This window comes from Lissotriton helveticus, chromosome 1_1 (genome assembly GCF_964261635.1).
Source record: "Lissotriton helveticus chromosome 1_1, aLisHel1.1, whole genome shotgun sequence".
Taxonomy (NCBI): domain Eukaryota; kingdom Metazoa; phylum Chordata; class Amphibia; order Caudata; family Salamandridae; genus Lissotriton; species Lissotriton helveticus.
The window spans coordinates 765,766,868-765,793,346 of record NC_136057.1 but is presented as its reverse complement, the minus strand read 5'-3'; the positions used below and the strand labels follow the sequence as shown (position 1 = coordinate 765,793,346).

General features: G+C 45.2%; 1 pseudogene; it reads left to right on the top strand.

The window, feature by feature from the left end:
* Positions 1–6,209: 6,209 nt before the first annotated feature.
* LOC144762853 (alpha/beta hydrolase domain-containing protein 17C pseudogene) lies at positions 6,210–6,749 on the top strand (annotated as a pseudogene).
* Positions 6,750–26,479: the final 19,730 nt, after the last annotated feature.

Here is a 26,479-nt window from a genome sequence, read left to right as displayed (position 1 = left end):
ATAGAGAGATTTGACAACTGAGAGAAAAGCCAGGTTTTCAAGAGTTTTTTTAACGTAGGGAAGTCCATACATGCTCAAATAGATAAAGGTAACCCTTTTCCAATGATAGGGTGCCCGTAATGAGAAGGTGCTGCCTCCGTGCCTCATAGTTCTGATTCATTTTGGGCATAGAGGCAATCGGTCACTCGACTAGAGCTGCCGCGCCGGGATACATGGTTGAAGTTTCTGCCTCACATAGAGAGGGCCTTTCCCCTGCAGGGTCTAGCATACCGGGCAGAGAAGTTTGAAGAGGGTACATTTTTTAATCGGGAGCCAGTGAAGGGAATATAGAGAGGGCTCAGAGGGGGAACGAGAAGGAAGATTTAGTATCAGTCTAGCAGCTGAATCCTGCACCACCTGGAGCCTGGCCATAAGGCCTCCACTACTCCCCACCAGGAGGGCATTGCCTTAATCCAGGCGGCTCATTATTAGTGCCTGTACCAGTGTCTTCCTAGCTTGCAGAGGTGTCCATTAAAAGACACTGTTTTGACATGTTCCTTCATGGTGAGCTTGTTATCCATCATTATTCCCAAATTCCTTGCACATGTATTGGGGGTAGGTGGAGAGCCTAGCTCAGGAGTCCACCAGTGCTCTGACCAAGCTGTCTGTGCCTTCCCGAACAGGAGAATCTCTGTTTTAGTCATGTTCAGTTGAAGACAAAGACTGTCAGCAGGCAGTGTTTAAATCTTGCTTTGGTCAGGGTGAAGTCATGGTCCATGGTGATGATCAATTGAGTTTCATTAGCATAGGAGATGGTTTCAAAACTATAAGACCTGATGAGTTGTGCCAAGGGGGTTATATATACATTTAACAGTGTCAGGCTCACGATGGAGCCCTGTGACACCCCCTGATCAATATATGAATGAGCTGATGTGCACTTGCCCAACTGGACCTGGTTTGTGCGTTCTGACTGAACATTGACCAGCTATTCCAGTGCTTTGCCTCTGATACTTAACTCCCAGAGCCTATGCATCAAGACCTGATGGGAGATGGTATTGAATGTGACTGAGAGGTCTAAAAGAACTAAAATGGTCGCCAATCCCTGATCTAATGCCAGTTTGATGGTGTCTGTGACCTCCACAAGATGGCGCCGGGGCCCGTTGACTTCTCGTTGCTCGGTGCGTTTCTGCATCTTCTTTCGTTTATTGCCCGCAGCCCCTGGCCTTGCTGGAGGAGGTAAAATCATGCCCAGATCTCTTGTAGATTCGGGGCTCTTACTATGCTGGGGGGTCGCTACACTTGACCAGTGTAAGTGCTATCTAAGTGCTATGCGTCTATTAACGTTAGACCTAGAGCGCAGGGACACCCCGCTTTCTGGTGGTAAGGCGCTTTCCTGCGTTAACACAAGAGGACAGGCAAATAAACACCCGCCGCTAAGTTGCAGGCAACAGAAATTTGTAAGTCAGAGCGCCCGGTTTGGCGCAGTTGCACTGGCGGCTACCTTACTGTGTCCGTGGATTTGTAGATTAGCCGAACAGCGGCAACGCCGCGCACGCGTGTTTCTTATCTTTTAGCGGCCTTTTGTGTTTCTTGTACTGTGTGGTAGAAGCAGTCAGTGGTTGCATGTTGCCTTACAGGCCAGGCCGGTCCTAATTTCTCCGAGCCCTGTGTTGCAGTTTGAGTTGCAACCACGAACAAAAATAAATAAATAAAAATGCGCCAAGATCACATGCTGCGCCCGGATCCCGGACAGCAGCACCGAGATCCCAGTCGCCGCACCGGTGCGCAGAGGCGGGTTACCGGGTGTCTCGCAGAGGCCGCCGCTCCCAGTTGCACTGGCGGCTGCAGGTGTAGATTAGGAAGCACCGGAGCTGTAGTTGTGGCTGGCGGGGTTCCGGTCCGAGGGATGCCCAGATGTAAAGGAGCATCAGAATGGTAGCTTGAGCCGGAGCCATAGCTTCAAGTGAAGTCTTGTACTTCGGGGGGACACCAGACCTCACAGGCCAGTTTTCGAATCCCACCAAGGCTGAAAAGGTAGTCACAGGCAAAATAGTTGGGAGGGCATATGTCTTGTGTGTATAAGAGATGTATAATGTGGTCTGAGTATTAACTAATTAAACATTTTACTTAAACACTTCTGCATTTAGACTGCGGTTACATAAACAATGTCACCCTGTCATTTATTTTATGGGTTCTGATGTTTTCCTTACTTTGCAAATTTGGTTGCAGTGCTTCTTACTCTCCTGTTTGTGGATTGGGTATTCCCTCCATGATCACGCCCATCGTTGCCAGATCTCTGATTTATTCTTATCAAGTAGAGCTGCTTCCCTGCCCCCTCGGTTTTGTGTGTGCCTCTGTTGCCTGCTTGCAACCCGGTTTGGTGTGTGCCTCTGTTGCCTGCTTGTGACCCGGTTTTGTGTGTGCCTCTGTTGCCTGCTTGTGACCCGGTTTTGTGTGTGCCTCTGTTCCCTTCTTGTGATCCAGTTTTGTGTGTGTGTGTGTGCAAATGCAATAGGTGTTGCATTTGCGAGAGATTAGGCTATTGGCTTTGTAAATGACAATGCCATTTATTTAGGTTTCCAAAGCCAACACATAAATAAAAATGTTGTCATTTACAATGCCAATAGCTTTAACTTTTCCAACGGCGAAACCGTTGCATTGTAAATGCTTTTTTAAAGTTGCAACAGAATGTTGGTTTTCACAAACAGTGAAAAGCACCATTGTGTTACAACTAAACACCAACATGAACGCACTGCCTTTTAGCATCTATGTCTAAAAGACAGTGACCCTGTGTTGGTGTTTTATAAAATTGCAACAGGATGGCCAGAACTGCCGACATTGGACCTGGGGAACCAGGTTCGAGGCTGGCGTCGCTCAGCAGCCTGTGATTCTGCGCAAATCATGTAATCTCCCCGTGCCCAGCTGATATTATTCATATTTGTTTTGCTTGTAGGAAATTGACTCAACTCCTGGACCATATTGAGAAGGTTCTTTCGGAAATTACGGGAGTTAAAATGAATATCTCTCAGTCTGTTATGTTATTGGGTATAGGGGGGAGTTAAGGGAAAGACAATAGGCTTTTGAATTCAGATACCTAATCTTCATAGCAGTGGCGGTAGCCCGTCTTTGTATAGCCTCCTTATGGCTTTAAAAAGTGGTCCCAACATTTGAAATCTGGAGAGCTAGATTCTTTGTAATTTTTAATTTTGAACATCGTTTATATGCTCTCAAGCGTATACAGAAGCAGAAACTAGGATTGTTAATTTGGGGTCCAATGATTAAGCACATGAATGAATAATATGAAATTAATGTTGTTCTGTTTTTTGTTTTTGTTAGTTATCTTGTATCCCCTATGTATAAGTAAGGAATTTTTGTATGTCAACCTCTGTAGGAATAATTGGATTTTCATTTACCCCCGTCTGCAATTTACATTATATGTATGCATTTGAAATGTTGGATTGCAATTTAAACAAATAATCTCCCCTTGCCTAAAAAACATGAATGGGACCTTGTGTAATGTTACTGGTGCTCATTTAAAGTGCTCCAATACCTTCCGGTCGTAGTTATGCTTTATAAAACAGTAACAAACAAAGAGAAGAAATAAGAATTGTTGGTTTGGGCTAAAGCCAGTGCTTAACTTAAGCCGGTGGCTTCCAGTGCTGGCACCTGCACTTCATTCTCAACGCCGGCGCTTGTGACAGCTGCCACCAGGTGGCGCTGTCTGGCAAATCTGGAGATGACCACAACAATAGGTAATTATTCATTCAATATACATTAAAAAGGACTATTACCGTTCTTATAGGTTTCGGGACACAATGTAGTCCGAATTGTCACACTTGTAGGAGTGTGATGGTTAGTAGTTGTGTTGTTGTCGGAGGGGATGATTAATTAGGGGCAGGAGGGGCCAGGGGACTCAGAGCAGCCGCTCAGAAGCCGCGCTGAGTTTTACAAAGTACAGTTTAGAGCTGCTATGAGAGAGGCTCTGCTTTAAGTACACTTTTGAGATGAGGCAGATTGCATAGAAAAAGGCTAAGCACATATTGGTACACACTCACTCACCACTGCATGTATGATATCCTGAAAGTACAAATTTAAACACCCTAAATGCAGTGGAGATAAAACAATGTCAGAGAAAACATAACATTTCAAATAGCGTAATATAACTTTAAATGTAAAGAGGAAAAAGCATTTCATAACAGCAGAATATACAATGGAGGAGCAGAATCTAAGTACATGAAACCTAAGTACATAAAACAAGGGCTATCTCGAGTAACCCCTGGGAAAAACTCCTGTCAGACACTCAAGTGCAGACGCGGAGTAGTTCAACGATACTCTGGCGGACCAGCCTTTGATATTGTTCAGGGGTGAGGGGCCTATGGTCACGCTATATCACGTCACCTCGAACCACATATCCTTCTGTCGCCTCTCACGCCCCTGCCTGGTGACTTTCCCATCATTGGTGTAAATGTGACTACCTTCTCGTAATTGTGTGGCACATACGTTAGCCTAGACTGAGTTCCTGCCATTCTGACCGGAAGTTTGTCATTAATCAGAAATGTGTTATTGTTGCTTCGAAAGGGTTCTATTCATGTGTCAATCAGGCAGTTTGCGATAATATTTCGCCACAATTATCCTCAGTTTCTCGGATATCTTGCTTGACGTAGTTGCTGTGCGAGCTTCCCTTATTCTATTCATGGCTTAGGTGGGGGACGTGGGGTATGTTGCAAGATGTATTGAGGAACTTGACTTCTACAGCTTGTGGGAAATATACAATGAGGTGGGGCCTGGTAGGGGTGCGGGTCCTTGCAGACAAGAGCAGCTGGGTGAAGCTCGGGTCAGACCTGCTTTCTGCTTCTGCTTAAGCTAAGAGAAAATGGCAGTGCTCAGGGCAACGTAACTGAGGCCTGTAACTTCTAAACAGCAGGGCCTACACAGGGGTCATGTCGTGCAGGTGATAGGTGTGTCCTTGGATAGCTATGCAGGTAAAAATTCACCCTCCAACATTGTTACTATCGTTGGCAGCATGGCGGGGGCAATGTGTGGTGCAAGCTGCAGTGGCCTTCTGAGGAGAGCCCTAACTCTAAAAACATCAATAGGCGTGCACTTCCTTTTAGCCTTAAATACAGTGCATTCTTTTTCGTGTTTTTAGGTCGAGCCTGGCGTACGCAGCGCGAAGCGCTGTCGCCAGCGACGCTTATTGTTGTGTACTTTCCTCGGAAGTGGGACAGAATATGGGCACGCACAGAGCTTTTGGCGATTTGCGCAGGTGTACGCGCACGTACAGCCACGCGCTGTGCACATCGCCTGTCCCGCTTCCGAGGCAAGTAAGCCTCAGGCAATAGCATAGCATTTTTTTAATGCTCGCCCGCGCGCTCCACACGCCCCACTTACCGGCTCTTGTGGGGGCTCTGCGCTGCTCCCTGGCTGGTCTCCTCATGGCAAGGGGGGCCTCTTTTCTGGTCACACGTGGGGCTCCGTCATGCTCACAGGAGCCCGCAGCAGCATTCACAAAGGCGGGGTGGGCTCCCTTTGGACTTCTGTCTGCGGGAGCGCTCCATGCCTCCATCACACGGGCTAGAACACGCGGGGCTCCCTCAGCTCACGGGAGTCCCGGACACTGCCGCGCACTCCATGCCCCAGGCAAAGTTGGCCGCACGCATGCGCAGTGTGTAAGGAATGCGTGTGTGTTCCTGTGAATACGCGCGTCACCGCTTTCAGTTTCCATACTGTAGTGTGTGCTCGTGGGTTTTCCCGTCCTCTTTGGTCTCGAGAACACGAGCGTGATGGTTACTGCGCTCATGTTATCTTTACAAAGATGCATCGGCTCGTGGAGAATGTGAGTTGAATGTTATTGGAAATGCCGGTACTGGGCTCTTAGGGGAAAATAAAGTGTCTGGCATTCTGTAACTGACTGGCGTTTCCTTCATACCTCCTTCAATAGACGGATTCTCCGGAAAGCTTTTCTTTGCTTTTTTGTATGCCTTTAAGCTTTCCCTACACTAACCCCGTCGGCTTGTTACTAGAGAAGCCGCACTAGGTATAATTTTGCCCCTTTCCCTTCCCTCTGGCCCTCCCCCCACAGCATATGCCAGGCATCACACCCTCTAGCGCCTCTGGCATGAGTAGCATTTTGCCGTGGTCTATGCCCGTCTGCTAGCCTGTCTTCTAATCCTAGTTTCTCCCGCACCAACAACCCCTGGCTTGTCCCCTACACCTGCCTCCCCTCCGGGATGAGCGGCTTCTAGCTGGGGGCGCTGTACAGGCTCTTCTGCTGCCCGCCATGCCCCAAACGGATCGCCGCCAAGCTCGCCTTCGTGCACTCTGAGCCCACTTACACAGTGTGGGAGGAGGAGGGTCCGGGCGAGGTCTGCTCTCTGGAGCTCTCCCCGTGTGCGGACTGGCCTTACTCGGCCCAGGAGTTGGCCGCCATGGAGGTGAGCCGGGCTCGCATGGCCCGAGGGAGCCGCCTGGGCCTGCTGCTGGTGCGCTGCGCACCCGAGGTCCGCTACACCTTGCTCTACTCGCATGGCAACGCCGTAGACCTGAGTCAAATGTGTGGCTTCTACATCGGGCTGGGATCCCGGATAAACTGCAACGTCTTCAGCTACGACTACTCTAGCTACGGGGCCAGCAGAGGCCAGCCTTCCGAGGAGAACCTGTATGCGGACATGGAGGCAGCGTGGGGGGCGCTGAGGGAGAGGTGAGGGACTCCACTGATTTCACCTCAACAAATCACCCGCGTGTACATCCACATACAGATGGGAATCTGAAATCAGTGTAAAATGTATATTCTTAATGTGCATGTCTGGTGTGCATCTATTAATTTATTAGGTGAGGTATTCATTTAGAAAACCTATTGGTAAAGTTTCATTTGACTTAATTTTCACATTTAAGCTTTGGTTTTTGTGCTTGACTATTCTAGGCCAGTTTGTAGTGTGACGCATACTCTGTCTTCAAACAGTAACCTGGGTCATGGTTCCTCTTTCGGTAGCTGGACAGGGCTTCCTGGTTCAAGTTTGAATATCTGGGCATGTGTGGTAATGGTTGTCAAACTATATCACTTTTAGAATGTTGCCAATTCCTGGTTTGTTCATGTGCCACGGCTGTTTGTCCCATGTGGCGAGGAAAATGAAATTCCACAAAAACGTGTGTGATGTTATATTGCTGTTCGGGCTATCGTTGGATCTGTGGGAGTGTTTTACAGTGAGTGTGTTTTGAAGTGTACAAGTTTTGTCTCAAGAGAGAAATGTAAACCATCTTCATTTTGTAACACGTTACGAGGTTAGGTTGTAGTTCAGAAACTCGGTCAGGAGATCTGTAAGAGTGCCTGAGGGAGTGTGTGCTGGCGGTAGACGCAGATGGGACATTGCAGTTCTCGCTTGTCAACAGGTCTTCTCGCTTTGCATCCTGGTACTTGTAGGCCGATTTTCCCTGTTGTCATTTCATGGCTGCAAGTGACGGGATGAAAAACACGGGACTGCATGTGCTGCTCACGTCGAGCATTGGAGACATTGAGATCTTTGGGATAATAAATAACGTGTTTTTAATATAGTGCTTGCCACTGGGCTGTGCTGTTTCACGGCGCTAAGGGCAACTGGTGCTTCAATGCCAAATTCAACTGTAATGCTCGCGCTCTTTGCCCTGCCTGTCAGCGACTTTAGGGGGTTGCGGGGCGATGACTGTTGAGCTCCCCAACCAAACCACTACTTCTACTGCCGGGGTGCAGCTGGCCCGGAGGACCTGCCGCACACAGCTACCGGTTAATGCAAGTTGGGGTACGGGTGTGGTTTTATCGGAAGGAACGCAGTGTTTCCTTACGGGCAAGGAACAGCTCTGTGGTGCCAGTCACATGGACCTGGCTTGCTCGTCACAGGATGAGCAGGGATTCTGGGAGTTGTAGTTCCCTGTGGCAGCGATGGGAACCCCGCCAGGAGCCAAACCATATAACCAGCGTATTGCTTGGTATGTAAACAACAGCTGCGCAAAACTCGATTGATCGCCTCACGTCTCAGCAGGGAGTTTTGTGCACTTTCTTTTTCAGTTTAAAAGCATGAGGGGAGAAGTGCTAGGTAAGTCGACTGAAAGATCGTATCCTATTGTACTGTTTGTTCCAATCTCAATTTCTACAAACCACATTTCGGAAATTTCCACCTACTCGAGCATAAAAAGTAAAAAAAAGTATTCATTAAAAAAATCCTTTAACATGGCAAAGCATTATTGCATAAAATAGACTTAAATCATTCGTCATGAAGGGAATAGTTGAAGGCGGCATACACTGCATTCTGCAGCACCTCCTGCCTGGGTGAAGATCAAACGTGTCCCGGGGCCTGGTTGGCAAGCCTTTTGCACTGTGTCTCGGATCACACAAAGCGCATTCCCTCAAAGAAGCCGTCTCTTCTTTGTCGCCGCCACTTACACAAACACGGGATGTGCTGATGAGCGCGGAGCGGGGGCAGTTGTCACCTGTTGGGGTCCCGGGTCGCTCCTTTACCTCAAGTGTCGGCCTTGGCACTTCAGTTTCACACCGTAATCAGCAGAGGTGTTGTGGGGGATGATGCCCAGTCATTAGAATACTTCACTCTTCGCCCCCTCCAAACCAGCAGACTCTTACATGTCGCGCACATCTAACGGGGTCTGGTCCTTGCGCCCCTGTCCCCACAGTACCTGGCTAGTGATCACGGCCCACAATACTTTGGTTCAGGTACACGTCAAATAAATCACCGAACTAGCCTTTTAAACACGGACGGGCATGTTAATTCTCTACACCAACGTTGTTCTTTGTACCCCTTTATCTTCCCTGTTGTGCTTGCCCATGTGTGTTTGCCAGCGTCTTCCCTCCTGTACACACCCCTGCAGATGTTCTTTGTCGCCCTTCCCCTTCGCTCTTATGCTCACCTGTGTGTGCTCTTCCCATTGCCTCATGTTGTCGTGTAACTGCAGCGCTGGAGGGCCTGCAATTCCGCTATACACCAAATATATCCAATTCACAACACCCCCATAGGTGTAGGGTGAGTCAGGATATATGGGACAAAGTGTGTCTGCTAACGAAGCGGTTTGGTGCGTTAGTTTAGAAGTATTCTTATGGCACAAGAGCTCCTTCATTGCACTCTTACTGTGGGCCCCGCGTGCGCTGCCTGGGAGTGCTTTAAAAGAAAATATAAAGTGCTGGTACTCTCCCATTAAATATATTGCAGCTTTGTTGACAAGTGCATGTACTCTCTCTTTCACCTTGAAGTGCAGGTACTCTGTCCTGGACAGTATCTGCCCAGTTAAAGCACTGTTTTCAGTATAAGAGCCCTAGCATTAAGGGGTCGAGACTCGGGTGAAACCTCGAGGGTGCGAGTGTCCAGCTCCTTCTGCCCACACAGAACTGTCTCCCAAGCTTTCCGTGCAGCTTTCACCTGGTACTATCTGACCACACCATAAAAGCTGTTGACGACTGAAAGGAACACTCTGTGCATCCTTTAACCTGGCAGTTCAGGGGACAAGGGAGATACAAATCGATTTACACAATGTTCAAGTGTGAAAGAAAGCTGCATTTTTTTCTTTTTAAAATGTTACATCCTGTAACATGTTGATTCTGTAGACTGTGTTTGCATAGCGTTTGATCTCACCACACTAACATTTCAATCTCTGTGCCTTCACATCACTTAATGGTGTGTGCGCTTCCCGCCTCAAGAGGACCTAGTTGGTGTTCGCGGCGCCGCCTCGCTCTTCGGGCTTTTACATGCTGTGCCAACCATGGAAACGGTAGAGGAATATGCTATCTGCGGCTTAAAGCCGGTCAGTCCCTCGGTTAAAGGGCATGAACCGCAGATGCGACCTCCGAGACTTAAGGAGTGACAACCATGTCCTGGGTCCGGTAAGTAACTTCCGTCCGCCGCACAAGTGTATGACTGCTTAGAAAATATTTGGGACGAAATAATATTTAACATTTCCAAGTGAACGTAATGATTTTCAGAATGTGTATGAATGAGTCCTTGTGTAATGTAACTGGTGGTTATGTAAAGTGCTCCAAACCCTCCGGGTCAAGTTAGCGCTATACAAAACTGCAAAACAGACAATTGTATATAGTTTAGGTAATCCACCATAGTTGACATTGTTCCAGGGTTAATGCGTGATGTTATGTTAGTTTGTATGGTGTCATGTTATTGTATATGCCGAGCTATGTTGCATTACGCGCCATAGTACTCTAGGTTACGAAAAGGGCAATTTTGAAGGATCTAAATAATTCCACAAAATACCTTAAGTCTCAAAAAATCAAAATAAGTCATAATGTTAATTTGTTTTCTGGGCGGGTCTGAAAAGGACGTTGTCTTTAAAGCTGCCTGTCTTTTTTATATTGTTTCATAGAGGGATTTATTCCATTCTAGCCCATACCTTTAGGCTTTCAAATTAACAGTAGCTTTCCGTTTTACTGATTTGTGTTTGTCCTAACAACACAGGCAAAAGCCAAAAGCAGTTTCCTGCAGCCCCCCCCACCACCTTCCTTTCTATGCCCTCTCGTGCCTACTGTCCATTCCATACTCCCAGTGCCCCGTTCACCTGCTCTGCCCAGGTCCTTGCTCTCACCTCTGTCTCCCCCCCCCATCCCCATTCCGGTTTTCCCATATAGGAGTGTGCCCGAAAATATTATTTTTTCCAAACTTATCGCTGCTTGCAAACCACTCTTGCCAGGGGCTTTGTGAAGAACATAGAAACCTTCACAGGGGTCTCACTGATACACCTTGGTCCTTTTAAACCAAGATAGAAGAAATTGGCACAGAAGCTGAAATATAAAATACATATTTATTTACCTCAGATGAGGGAGACTACGTCACACAGAACCCTTAGCAACTGTATGAGGCAGTCTAAGGAGTACACAAGACTGGGGCCTTATATATGCTTAGGGTTACATAGTCAGCTTAAGACCAAGGGGAGGTCCTGGCACATGTAAGCATGCAAAAAGCCTGACAGTTCTACAAGAGGAGCAGGTGCATTCTACTAGCTAGGCCCTTCTGAGCATGTGCAAGGCTCTGAAGAGGGAAACAGCACATGGTGAGCACATGACTAACTAAAATGGCTGCCAAATACAAAAATGGCTTTCAGCTCATTCTAACAAATCCCTGCAATCTTTAACAGATGGTCCTTTTAGCATGAGCTAAAGACATTCTATGATCCAGTAGGAACATAGAAAATGTGCACATTAATTTTCATGGATTTATCAATATCCTAATTTCATTGCTAGATGGGCATTTTCCATTCTAAACACTTCATTAAGCGGGTACATATAAGGCATAAGCACGAATACAAAGGGACAAGAGCATCGGGTCATAATTAACATACAGATAGCAGGAGAGAGTAATAACTATTATTACAAACAGAATTATCAGTTCTCTAGTCCTGAGGAAGTCCTAGAACCATCTAGTAAACATTTTCTGGGCTCCTATGCATTTCAGTGACCATTCATTTCACTTGATTTTTCCATTTTCTTTTTGTGAGGGCTAGAACATTAATTATATTTGGGACCAGGAGGACCACACAGGGCCATAGGAATTAGGACGAAGAGCTGCAAAGGGCTACTCCTCCTCAAAAACGGAACGACTAAAGGCGGTACATTATTAACAAAAAAAGAAGAAGTCCTTGGGGAAATTGAAGCCGCTGCACAACCAAGCCAGAGGGGAGTCTTCTCCCTGTGTCTGTTTGAGCCTCACAGGCAGGCTCTTATTGTTTCCACGGTGGAGCTGCACAACTCGCAACTCAAGAATCACAGCCCAGTTTCAAGGGAAAGGTTTCTTCTTTCAGGATAGGGCATTCACCCACCAGGACAAATGCTCTCAGCGATTCTGTCCAGTGTCTCAGGCAGTGGACCAGTTTTCTTCACTTCAATCTAGCAGGCATCAGAGACACAGCACCTGCACCCTAAACTCAAGTCCTTCCCTAACTCCTGTATTGCTCTGCTAGTGCACTGCTCATTCGTTGGGGCCACACATTGCATCTAGTGTGCTCAGGTATCTCTTGACCAACAAACAAAGGTGCAAACTTGTATTCACTTTAGGACCAGGATTCAGAGGCCTGATGCTAGGATCTCTGAAGCAACCCTTGTTTCAAAAGGGGTCACCTCAAGCAAAGCTTCCTCACCATTCTGATCTTTCTGTGACTCTCAGCTGGGCACCAAAAACATGATCCACAATTTCTCCTTTCTGGTTTGTGACCCCGTCTTTCGTCCAAGACAGTGGCAGGGGTACACAATTCATCTCAGGGCTTCTGCCTTCACTGAGGTCCTAGTTGCCAGCAATGCCTATGCTGGTTACCTTTACTTTGACTTCAAGCTAGACTGGTGCTAACACTGACTCCCCAGGCTGAATCTGATGTCCGGGCCCCATGCCAATGGTTGTAAGGCAGCAAATATCTATTGGTGGACAGAACAAAAGGTCTTTAGACAAGGCACAGAAACAGTCTATCAACAGAGAGTATAGTCTCAGAAAATGTACTCGTCTTGGGACGCCCCATATATTAGCAAGGCACCCAACAACCACTTCATCTATCTATGTGAGAGTAAAAAAAAACATCCTGGACCTATTGGTAAGTATAAAAGGACCTCTTTGGTGAACTAACAAGAGTAATACATCACCCAATCCCAAGCAGCCAAGGAAGTCTGTGTTTATTTATTAAACTCAGAGGAAAAGAGAAAAACAACACAGACATACCCTAAATCCTTACATTGGTGTATTCCTGTGTACTAATCTGAAAATCCTAAAAAAAAAAAAAGAAAATGTTCTACACTTTTGCTCATAAACTTTACATTACTTGTATAGGACTGCAGCCACTTCTAAAATGATTCTTCTTAATAAAAGCACCTACATTGTACGCTTAGGACCATGCTCTCATGTTATAGGAGCAACAGGAAAGTCTAAAACTGTTAATTTAACAGGAGTTCTTACCTATAAAACAATATTTCCTTCAATCATTTTTGCTAAGGATCACTTGGGCATCTTCCCTGCGTTCTACTTTTCATGATCCAAACTATGCAACATCAGCTCTAATAAGGACTGTCAGTTTATTTACACAGACTAGCTAATAAAAACTAGCAATGCCCTTGCAAAACTATGTAGCATGAGAATAACATACAATAATCACCGAAGAATTTTAGAACAAAAACTACCCACATCTAGTTCCCCTTAAAGGTCAAAATAAGGGAACAACAATCCAGACTATTCATCCTGTCATAATTTCAGCAAACAGGATGGCCAGTAACATAACATATATACTTATTCATTGTATTAATGCTAACAATGTTTAAATCAGTATTACTGAATAGCCAATTAAATCTCTCATTGCTATTTCACAGACAGCTTAGACAGGCTAAAAACATTGAGAAAGGGAGAGAGAAACATACATTTTATCTGCCCTTAATTTGTAGAGGAGCCAGCCTCCTTCCCCCATTTTGACAGAAGGAAACCTGAAACAGGTTTCACTTCTGTCAACACTTTCAACCCCTATTTATAGCAACTGGGCATCAACAAAGTTATAGGAGGCACATAGTACATTTGAGGAGGTAAAGAATATGAATACTCAACCCCCAAACCATTTAAAAAATGTACAAGTGTAACATGAGGGCACATTAAGTCAAACTAAATTTCATTGCCTCAGCTTTTGTACAGTAATCCTCAGACTAAAGGCATTAGTACTGTATATATATGGAAAATCTTTCTGTTAGTTAAAGTTCACATATACTGTTATATAGTTTTTTATCATATGACTACATAAAGTGCTTGCTGTTGCAAAAAAAAAAAAAACTTCTCCTTCTCTCCCCTGTCGTCTTTCAAAAAGTTTCAGAGGTCAAAATGTCAAAGCAAACTTTGCTCTGGGAGCCATGCTAGGCTTCTAAATATAAAACTGACTTTTAACTCTTCCCAGCTGTCCTATTCTGTGTGCAAGGGTTTCCATGCGGCTTGCCCTAATTCAAAGTCACCCTAGAGACAGAAAGCTGGAAATCAGACCCATTCCTCTGTTTGTCAGTTTAGAGTTAAGAGAATGTCTTCTGCTGGTTTTATACATATTTTCAATTATAAGCAGTATGCAGTATACTTGTCTAACAATATAGAAGTCAGCTGTTTGTATTATACCTAAATGTATGTATTTTCTGAAGCCCAAGGCAGTTTAAAAGCTGCTCTGAATGGCAGAATTTGTTTTCAAATTAGTGAATTTTACCCAATTTCGACTTTGATATTTGGGGCACGTAAAATTAATATCCTATAATATTTTTGCATAATAGTCATCCTCAGAATGTTCACTAAACATTCCAGAGATGGGACATTAGAATTATCTCATGTATACCCTTATAAAATGAGTTTTTTTACGCCTGCGCAAAGTGAAATTTCACATGCAAGTTTCCTCATTATGCTGTACAACACAACTTAAATTTAATTTTGATGCTAGGAGGTCACCGTATGAGCATTAAGCTTTATAAATATTAAAAAACTAATTTAAAAGCACTTATTTTTGTAATAATTTTTTGTCCATAATTTTTTTTTTTAATAAAACCAATCGTTTTGATAATTCCACATAGGAAAAGCAAGCTGCTTCCCTTGCCTATCATATTTAGGCGCATTCATTCATAACCCTAAGCACAGAAGCCTAACTTGAAACATGAAAAGTTTTGAGCCACTTTTTAAAAGGACAATCATTATGTAACATCAGAACCACAGATATGTTTATGTAAAAAGGCTTTAAGAAAGGAAATCCTTACTTTAAATGTTTTCCTGTTATCCAAAATAATGAACCTGATTTTTGTAACTTTTTAAACCAGCAGTCTGAAATGCCGGATTTTACACCGTGTTTCCACTTAGCTGAGTCAACAGCCCTTCCTCTCCGTGGCCTACAATCAAAACAACAGCTGTTTCTCAGCGGCAGTTAAAACACAGCTGTTAGAAAGCTTTTTTTAGTGTTGAAATGTAAGCATGGTGGCAGTCTATTTAAAACTGAGGCATTTCAATGCATATTCTATAATACGTGTTTAGTTCAGCAACATCCAATTTACTCAGATGATGTGTTTGCCTGTTTATATCTAACAAAATGTATCTAAGGAAAATGCTGTAACATTTTATAATTGTTTATTTATTGCAAAACACACAATTTCGTTTTTGAAGCCTATTTTATTCCTATTGAATGTGAATTCTAATTTTATCTTTTAAGCATTAGCAGTTTGTATATGTGCATAGTTGCTTACTCTATTAATTTAATAGTAACATGCATATCATATGGTTAATTTCTGGATTTTTATTTAATTTCTATTTAATATTAATTAAATGACATTTTGCATAACAGACTGATGACAGCAAAAACAAAAACACAAACACACACATTGAGCTCATTCCAGACATATACAGAAGGGGGGGGGGGTCATACACTCAGAACACACAATACAGCGCGCTTAAGGCTAGCCATTCTTTCACAAAGAGCGCAATCACTATTTACTCACAGAAGTATCACTAATGGGAAAACCACAAACCACAGACATTTAAACACACATTAACCCAGAGATCAACACTGAGGTCAGAAACAAAGGACAGCCCACAGACTGTACTTAAACCAAACCATTTGTAAATACTAGTTGTAAGTCATATTTACAAGAAGAGCTTCTCAATAGTATTCCAAAAGACAGCCCAACAGACTGTTTTATTTTCAAGAAGCCAAAATACACTCAATTCACTAGCTTTGGCTGGCAGAACACAAAAAAATCGCTCTGCATATCTCCATTTTTAAAAGTGCGCAGATTAGAATCCTTGTTTGTTTTATGTCCATATTTGAATTCCATGGGGTACAGAATCACCAAGGAAGAAAAATGTTTTTATACCTAAACCTATTAGGTATTCCCTCGAGGGGAGCCGGCTAATTTACTTCACATCTCACTATGGTACCTCCAAAAAGGAACACATTCTTCGATGTGTGCTTGAAACAGCATGCCAAAAATAGTGCAGAGTATGCAGTATTATAACCAAAGTAGCACTTAAGGTGCTCTTGTAATGTGTGCCGTCAAATCAATTCAAAACAGAGAAAACTCTCCTCATTACCTGCCTATATAAATTGCAATTCATACATCAATCACATACAAATCCAAGTTGGCCAACACAAATTTCAAAATTCCAAAGCCACAGTAAGCGTTACTAAACTACCTTACCAATCCCAGGCATCAAAAACCAACAGCAAGTGTTGCATCAAAACAACGCTTACCAATCACTTGGTGTCCATATTCTAACTGCCAAGTTCTGAATGACCTAACGGTCGTTTTTTAGAATACTCACGCCAAAAAGGTTCTCAGTCAGGAGCGGTAAACAGGTGGAGGATCAAAATCAGGAAGACCAGAAATACACCGGGTTGCACAGACAGAGAATCCCCAGAATCTCCGTGCACAGAGTACCTCCTTAGTAGAATCCTATTCTGTCCTCCTCAGTAGATTCCTGTCTCCTATCACGATCACTCCCTTGGATAGCCACTTTTCTGATGAGGTCCACGTTGGAGCGCCATTTGAAGAACATAGAAACCTTCTCAGGGGTCTCACTGATACGGTCCTTTTAAACCAACATAGAAGAAATTGGCTGAAATATAAAATACATATTTATATACCTCAGATGAGGGAGACTACGTCACACAGAACCCTTAGGCAGTCTAAGGAGTACACAACACTGGGGCCTTATATATGCTTAGGGTTACATAGTCAGCATAAGACCATGGGGAGGTACTGGCACATGTAAGCATGCAAAATGCCTAATATGGGCATGCAAGATCTGCTTGCTCAACAAAGTGGGAGGAGAGTTACTTCTCCATACAGCAGCAAAAATAGCCTGACAGTTATACAAGAGGAGCAGGCGCATTCTACTAGCTAGGCCCTTCTGAGCATGTGCAAGGCTCTGAAGAGGGAAACAGCACATGGCGAGTACATGGCTAACTAAAATGGCTGCCAAATACAAAAATGGCTTTCAGCTCATGCTAACAAATCAATGCAATCTTTAACATGTGGAGCAGGACTCACAAATACCCTCGGGCCCGTGTGTGTTGTGGTGGAGGGTCAGGCTCATTGGGTGTCGCAGCGAACTCCTTTCTTGTGTTGAATGAAGTTGAGCAGCTGAAAGGGAGAGAAGGAGGTGCCCTGGCCAGTGGGGAACAGCGTTTACAACGCAACTTTTACAACGCAGTACCTTTACCACGCAACTTTTACAACGCAAGTCGTTACAACGACTTGCGCTGGGGGGCGCTCTAGGATAGGGAATAGTTCATTTACTATCCAAAACCTTCCCTACTATCCACGGGGACTGGAGTTGGAATAGTAAATTAAACTATTCACTATCCAGCACCCCCCAACGCAAGTCGTTGTAACGACTTGCGTTGTGAAAGTTGCGTAGTAAAGGCATGCGTTGTAAAAGCATGCGTGGTAATGACATACATCCCTGGCCAGTGATACCTAGCTATATGGTATATTGCAACTAAGTTTGATACGTATTCAGTGTTCTGTTTAATGTGTTCTGTTAGTGGTGTTTGCCGCCTAAAAGAACATTTGTGCCAGCCTCCACTTAAAAGTAATAGTAACAACCCTAACATCTTCATGACTTGTACACACAAGTGCAGGTGCTGTATTTGTGCAGTTGTGTACTATTTATGCCACTGTTTCCCAAACTGTGAGTCACAGCCATCTGGTGAGTCGCAAGCTGGTTTTTGTTGGTTAACAAAAGTCCAAGCAAAAAATAAAGAGGTATTAAAATTTGGTGCCCCCCACCCCCAAATCTGTCTCCAGTTGCGCCTCTAACTCCGGGTGTCCCACAAAAGGGTGTAAAGTGAACGAGAAATATCCAATGCCATTAAGAGCCACTAATTATTTGGGAGACTCTGCAGGAACTGGTCTTTGGAAGAAGGGTCAGCGTTTAAGTTAGTTTTTCACTATGCTGGATATTTATTGCCATCACATAAGCAAAGTAAAAAAAAAGCATTTGCAATGCAATAGGTCTCGCATTTACACGAGTTTCAGCTATTGGTATTATAAATGACTGCATTTTATTTCTGTTTTTTTATTAAAAACATTTAAAAAAGGCATTGTAATTTACAATGCGAGAGTTTAAGCTATCGGTATTGTAAATGAAAATGCCATTTATTTATCTCTTTTCAAAACCAAAACATAGATAAAAGGTTTGTCATTTACAATGCCAATAGCTCAAACTTTTGCGAATGGGAGACATATTGCATTGCAAATGCTTGTTTAAAGTTATAAAAGAATGTTGGGCTGCACAAGCTGTACATCATCATCACCGACCCCCAGCCCAAAGCCCCAGGGTGGGAGCTGTGTTAATTGCATTACAATCACTCTGCCCGCACTGCCTGTTAGCACATCAGCACAGCAACTCCATAAACAATGTACTGGACTCAAGGACACCAGAGCCCAGTGCAGTGTTAATCAATGTATAATCAGCCTGCCCTGCTCATTCTTCAGGTTTTGCAGGGCTGGAAGCTGTGAGTTACAATTTCATGGTTCCCGTGCTGATTTCATTTCTTGGCTCGGCTCTTACCTGGGCTCTTAGAGCCAAGTCAGACCCTTGTCCCATGAATTCATGGGCCCGCCCACCTCCGCTACCTACACTGCAACCATGGCGACGAGGTTCAATGGAGATGAAACAGGGGTAAGGAGTTAAACTGAGAAGTACAGAAGAGATGGAGAAAATAGGTAAATAAAAGTGAACAATAGAAACAAATAAAGACAGAGAGAAAAGAATTTGACAGCACTACAGTTGAAAGGCAAGCACTCCACTATTGCCATTCCATAGGGCAGTCCAAAAGAGAACACAGCAGGGCAGATGTGACGAGAAGATATTGTTTTTAAGGGCGCAGCTTCTGGTACTGAAAGAGGAGAAAAACTTACCAGAAGCATTGGTTGTTGTGTAACAAGTTGTGACAGCTGTGAGAAAGAGCGATGTATGCCATGGAGTCAGATGACTTTGTGCCCAGGATCGCTACAAGCATCATTTGCTGCTAACAGGGGCTGTATGTCAGAACCATGCCAACCTTTATCACGCCTGCCTTAATAACGCGGTCTGAACCACGAATGCGTCTTTACAACACATTCCTTTTCAACACAAGATGTTACGACGACTTGCATTAGGGAAAGCGCTGGACTTGAAATAGTATAATTTACTATTCCAACTCCAGTCTGCGCAACAGTAGGGAAAGTGTTGGAATTAAAGTCCAACAGCAGTCCAACGCTTTTCTTAAGGCAAGTCGCTGTTACAACTTGCGTTGTAAAGACGCATTTGTGGTTTGGAACACTTTGTTAAAGCACAGCGTGGTTGGAGCCGTGTTGTAAATATTGTTTCCCAGTGCAACTACATGACCATGACACTTTAAGGTATAGTTAGTATCTGTAACCAAATGCTTCACTTTGGTGCCTTGTTGATGTTAACTGCTCAGCTGCTACATGAACTACTCGTGCACACATATAGTCAGCCAGTGTTTGTGTGGAGTGATTCAAATGCTTCATTGTGTTGGAGTCCCTCCGCTTAAGGTATCACAAGCTCAACTGAATTGTCATGGCTGTGTGTGTCATCCTCTACGCACCCACCTGTGGTGTTCTGCGGCAGCGTGATCTGGATGGACTACCAGCAGCACCTCCTGCGCATATCAGGAGGCTTGTGATGTTTGCACGCTATGAGCGGGCCTGTCTTCCAGGATCACATCCAGTAGAACATTGACAGGGTCCCTGCTTGCTTATTTAGGTATACATCCTTTACAACGCAACTTTTACCACGCAGTGCCTTTACGACGCAACTTTTACAACGCAAACTATTACAACGCATTGCGCTGGGGGGCGCTCTAGGATAGGGAATAGGTTTAATGTACTATCTAACACCTTCCCTACTGTCCACGGGGACAGGAGTTGGAATAGTAAATTAAACTATTCACTATCCAGCGCCTAAAAGCACTATGCGTTGTAAAGGTATGCGTTGTAAAACTTGCGATGTAAAGGTAGGCGTTGTAAAAGTATGCGTTGTAACGTCATACATCCGCCTATTTGTAATGCTGGTACAAACAATTGCTACCAGAGGCTATGTTAAATCTTTAGCCTGGATTTTCTTCCTTGTGCATCTGCGGTGTACTCACTGTGTCAATTATCCGTGCCTTTTCTCACCTTCTCATGGCATTCTGCACAACTTTCAGAATTCTGTGCGCGGCTTGGTAGTTGGTGATCTACATTTTATTAACTAGATCTACAATAAATTGACTTGGTTTGTCATTAATATGACTGGAAATCTTGTTTTTCGGAGCCAAGTTTGGGTTGCTAATCAATGCAGCTCAATGATCACGATTGACATTCCTCGCATTAGGCTTATTATAAGAAAATTGGATTATTATTTGTGATTGGTGAATGCCCACGTCAAGAAATAATCACAACCCGTGTTAGGGTGAACCCATAAAGTCAATAATGAACCTGAGCTCAACCAGCTGGTAGCGTGTGCAAAGTACAAAACAGTGATAAAGTCAAAATGCAAAACAATAAAGATCTCAAACTGAATGCGACAAATTGAGTAAAAATTAATAAACAACATGACACCAAAATGACAAAAGGGGAACTGGGCATATGAATTTTAAAATTTTAAGTAGGATTAGTGCAGCAAAGCAAAAAGTGCCTGTCAATGTTTGCGGTAGACTAGGACGTAGGTGCAATTTGATACTAATCACGATGGAGCATAAATCAGATGCACCAACCAGGTTCCTCCTGGTCAAAGATTTTACCTTCTAACTTTAGTCCTTTAAGTACCGATCCACTGCTGGAGTATGCTTCTAAAGCTCCTATGACCTCAGTGGGGGCACTTAGAGACTCACAGGGTGTCAGACGGAGGCCAACAACAGAGTCAAGGGCAGTTTCAGTTGCAGCTAGTAAGCTGGGCAATTGTAGGGAAGGCCTATTATAGCTTGTTGTATCCGTGTGGCTTTAACAAGCCATCAGCCTGATGATCCTTGCAGTCCACTTCTTTGTCCTGGGTAAGTGAAGGAGCAGGTCCAGTCCCTCTGGGCTCCTCTCAGTTCACAGACAGCAGGTACAGTCCTCTTTTGATCGTCCACAGGTCAATGAAATGTACTGGAGATGGCACATTTATGCCTGGCATAAGCTATTAGGTGGGAATGACTCCTGGGCATACCCTAACCAATGGGATGAAAGCTAATGGAGCTAACAATTCCCACTTTGGGCATTTTCAAGTTGGTGAAAGTCTTCAGCCATGCTACACCTAGGCTCTGAAGGCTGCGGCTATGGAAATCCCAGTGCTCTACCACATCTAATACTAAAATCCAATTTGGGGCAGCCACTGTACCCACAATAATCCCTGAGACAGTGTGGATATTCCAGCAACAGAGAGTGGATACACTAGAATTATTTTGCCACCCTGTTCTTTACCTTTCAAGTGCACCCCAAAGTATTTCATGTAAACTTAGAGACCAAGCAGGATTTAACACTTAAACAGGATTTGACACAGTATTGTCTAAAAAGGATGCTCACATGCCCCACCTTGCATATTCAGTGAGGTTCAGAGGAGTCTTCTCTGCCCATTCAAGTCAGCCTATTGTTTGCTCATGGGATGCATTTCACACTTTTTGGAATTCTGCACCAGTTACCTGTTCTTGTCCTCCTTCGCTGGTGGAACTCTGCCCAGGAGATACCTTCGCGCTGTGAGCACGTGGATGCTTGCCGGTCCCCCCGCTGCCGCTCATTGTACCATCCAGTGGCCGCTGTGCGGGGGGACTACAGCCCCCAGAATTCCCGGTGGGATTGCCCCGCCCACCCACGCACACTTCCATGCCCCGAGGCGCTGAAAACACCCGCGCTTCCCCCGTAGGAGCGGGAGGCACTTTTTGGAATTCTGCACCAGTTACCTGTTCTTGTCCTCCTTCGCTGGTGGAACTCTGCCCAGGAGATACCTTCCCGCTGTGAGCGCGTGGACGCTTGCCGGTCCCCCCCGCTGCTGCTCATTGTACCATCCAGCGGCCGCTGTGCGGGGGACTACAGCCCCCAGAATTCCCGGCGGGATTGCCCAGCCCACCCACGCACACTTCCACGCCCGGAGGCGCTGAAAACACCCGCGCTTCCCCCGTGGGAGCGGGAGACACTTTTTGGAATTCTGCACCAGTTACCTGTTCTTGTCCTCCTTCGCTGGTGGAACTCTGCCCAGGAGATACCTTCGCGCTGTGAGCGCGTGGACGCTTGCCGGTCCCCCCCGCTGCCGCTCATTGTACCATCCAGCGGCCGCTGTGCGGGGGGACTACAGCCCCCAGAATTCCCGGCGGGATTGCCCCACCCACCCACGCACACTTCCGCGCCCGGAGGCGCTGAAAACACCTGCGCTTCCCCCGTGGGAGCGGGAGACACTTTTTGGAATTCTGCACCAGTTACCTGTTCTTGTCCTCCTTTGCTGGTGGAACTCTGCCCAGGAGATACCTTCCCGCTGTGAGCGCGTGGATGCTTGCCGGTCCCCCCCGCTGCCGCTCATTGTACCATCCAGCGGCCGCTGTGCGGGGGGACAACAGCCCCCAGAATTCCCGGTGGGATTGCCCCGCCCACCCACGCACACTTCCGCGCCCGGAGGTGCTGAAAACACCTGCGCTTCCCCCGTGGGAGCGGGAGACACTTTTTGGAATTCTGCACCAGTTACCTGTTCTTGTCCTCCTTCGCTGGTGGAACTCTGCCCAGGAGATACCTTCGCGCTGTGAGCGCGTGGACGCTTGCCGGTCCCCCCCGCTGCCGCTCATTGTACCATCCAGCGGCCGCTGTGCGGGGGGACTACAGCCCCCAGAATTCCCGGCGGGATTGCCCCACCCACCCACGCACACTTCCGCGCCCAGAGGCGCTGAAAACACCTGCGCTTCCCCCGTGGGAGCGGGAGACACTTTTTGGAATTCTGCACCAGTTACCTGTTCTTGTCCTCCTTTGCTGGTGGAACTCTGCCCAGGAGATACCTTCGCGCTGTGAGCGCGTGGATGCTTGCCGGTCCCCCCCGCTGCCGCTCATTGTACCATCCAGCGGCCGCTGTGCGGGGGGACTACAGCCCCCAGAATTCCCGGTGGGATTGCCCCACCCACCCACGCACACTTCCGCGCCCGGAGGCGCTGAAAACACCCGCGCTTCCTCCACATCGCGGGATGCACGCGGGCGGCGCCGGGCTAAGCCCGGGCAAAGGGCAGGCCGTCTGTGGCCGTCCGGGGCTGGCCTAGGCTGGGCTGGGCCACCCCCCTTGCGTTGGACACCCGGGACATTGACCTTAAAGTAAGATCATACAAGTCTTGTGCATTATATGCGTTAATATAAAGGTATTGTGGCCCATACAACTGTACATTCAGCTGTAATTTCACTCCATAATATGAATAAGCGACTCAGTAAAGGTAGAAAATCTCTGGTGGGCGGGTCTGTCAGAGGGACCTTAGATGAGTTCATTACGAGGGCCGCTTCAGTGTTAGAACGTGAAATTGCCTTCACTGAGCGGCGCCTATCTTCTGAATGACAGAATAAACGCTCTTCCCTGGGGCCCATTCAGCTAGCGACTAAACCATCCCATCATGGTATTGGTATAACACAAGTAAATGACATTGGTATTCCCCCACAGCTACAAGATCTACCAGACTCACTATTGAAAAGTAGGGAACCTAATCCTATAGATATTAGCATTGGATCTCAAACTGATATTTCCTCTGAGGAGCTAATACTATTGACATCTAGTAAGCCCACAACAAAGAAGATTACTGCAACTAAAAAATTGGGGCCAGGACCTTCAAATAAAAGAAAGCGAGGGGGGAATAGACAAATAGGAAGACGATCAAAAACATCTAAACCAGCAATAAGCCCCTTGAATTGCAAATGCCAAACAGAAAGTAAATCTGACCAAGATCTTTTGTCCATACATCCCCCTAGTTGTAAAGATCTAATGAGAAACATTGAGCAATTGGTTAAATCCCTATTATTACCACTCATCGAGAGAGTAAAAAGATTTGCTGAGCAAGTGGGGTCCATCCAAGAAACAAATATTGTTAACACAAATCTACTCAAGGAATTGTCAGCTAACAGACATGACCTGACCCCGCCTGTCCCAGTGATAGGGTCGCAAACAACTAATACTCTGAATAGCGTTGATCCATCACCCCCAGTTCATGATAACATATCTGTCCCCTTAAACACGAATACAGTCCCCGATCCTATGAGATCTGGGGAAGTAAGAGTGGGAGGGCAAGCAAGTAAGTAAGGTCATAAGCATGGAATTAGTGAAAAGGGGTCCCATTTTGATAAAAATTTAAGAGCACCCGTCCAGCAAATAGATCTCCCTCCAGAGGTGGTACCTTATGTCATAGTGCTTACTGGGGTGCCAGAATTGACAGCGGGAAAATCTGAGGGATATCAGGATCTTAAGAACAAGGTAGTGCACTGGCTGAGAAAGAACAGGCCATTATCTCCCAACACAGATGGCGAAATCCTAAACGTAAGAAGGTTAGGTTGGGTGGGACAAAGACCGAAGGATGTACAAGGGGATGTCATCATCATCAATTTCAGGGATCGCAGGGCGACTAATCATATCAGAGACTGGTGCCCTGAGAGCTATGGGGAAGGTATAACTACCCGTGATTTGAGTTATTTTTATCCATGAGCTCTACTAGGTAACCCCTCAAGACCGCGGTACCCGAATAAATGGTCCCCGGTGGGTCCTACTTTTAATATTGCCACCTTCAATCGATTCGCCTCTCTCTCTGGATTGGAGGGGGTAGATTGACTTTCAAAAGGGATCGAAAAGTATGCGAGGGATTATGACCCATCTGTATTTATTGCTGAAGATATGACACATGGGGAAGAAGGTCCCCCTGACATAAGATCTAATGTGGGAGAGGATGATACACTTGATAAGAACATCCATAAAGGCCAGTTGTTTATGTCCTGGAATCTAGCGGGTCTGAAGGATAAAGTGGACCGTTCAGAATGGTTAGACATAATAAATAAATACAATATTTTGTGTTTTCAAGAAACCTGGATGGCCCAAGAAATTCATTTAATGGGATACCAAACTTTTAATACACCTGCTATTGTAAGTAAGCATGGCAGAAATAAAGGGGCTTATGCACCTATATTTCAAGCTTAGCAGGGATAACAGTTATTAAATTTATTTCAGCAGAATATTATCAGATCTTATTGGTCACTTGGCCGGGCTTGAAGAACATGGCCATTGTTAATTTTTATAACAACGCCCATGCTTCCTTATGGGAAGAGACCATCACTAGTCTTAGAAGATTGCTAAGGGAATTGGAAAAAAAGCGGATGGAGACTTGGCCCTTTTATGGGTTGGTGATTTTATTTGCCTGCTTTGTACCTGTAATGTCACTGGCACTTGTCTCCTGGCGGAGAACAGGGAAGACACACCAACTCATTTAGTTCATTCCAGGTTGGGGGATCTGTTAAATTCATTGATATATGATTTTGATTTGGGCTATATTAATGAAAGTTGTTCACCGGCCGAGGAGTTCAAACCTACATTTAATGGGAGAGGAGTAAATTCTATACTCGACTTTACCCTCTTATCCTCTTATCGTCATTAGTTTTTATCTTGGGAGACACTTGATGTCGCCCTAAGCGACCATTACCCCATTTCATTTTGTTTGAAAATAAGTGAACCAGAAACAATTAACAAGGTCATTTACAACTGTCCGATTAATCTGGCTAGCACTAATGGTTACTCCATTAACTGGGCAAAAGTAGATCCCAAAATTTTCATGCAAAAACTGGTTACTAAAGTCCATGATCACCTATTAATCTGCCTCTCATTATCCGAAGATAATCTTCAAGTCCTTGAATCCTTCGGTAAAATCACGGGCGAAATTAAAAAACAGCTGACTAGAGAGCATAAAAATCGCCCACATAAAGCCAAGGGCTGGTTTGATAATGATTGTTCGAGGGCACATCAAAATTTGATATCCGCCCTACATGAAACCCCCAGATCGATGGAGCTGGTAAGACAGACTCGAAGATCTTACCGGACTGCCCTAGCCAAAAGGAAAAAAAGAATTAAAAAATGAAATCTGGCAGAGCCTCCATGAGGCATGTTTAAAGAACGACAACATAGCTTTTTGGAGAGCAGTAAACGCTCCTTTCTTGACGTGTAAGGAAACAGACATTCTCGACATAGCTCTTCCAGGGGATATCTGGGTTAAGCATTTTTCTAATCTATATAATAACCCTAATTTACCTGAGAGTGAAAATTTCCTAGACAACCAGATGGTGTCACTTGCAGAGATAGAGCGATCAGAGCAGTTCGCCTTGGGGATCGTATTTGAGCACGCAGAGGTTATTAAGGCAATTAAGGACAGTGCCTCGGGGAAGGCACCGGGTCCGGACGGAGTCCCGATTTACCTATATAAATCTGAGCTATACTTTTGGTCACCCCTGCTAACAAATGTCCTAAATTGCTCCAATGCTTCTGGCTTTATTTCAACTTGGTCAGAAGCAGTT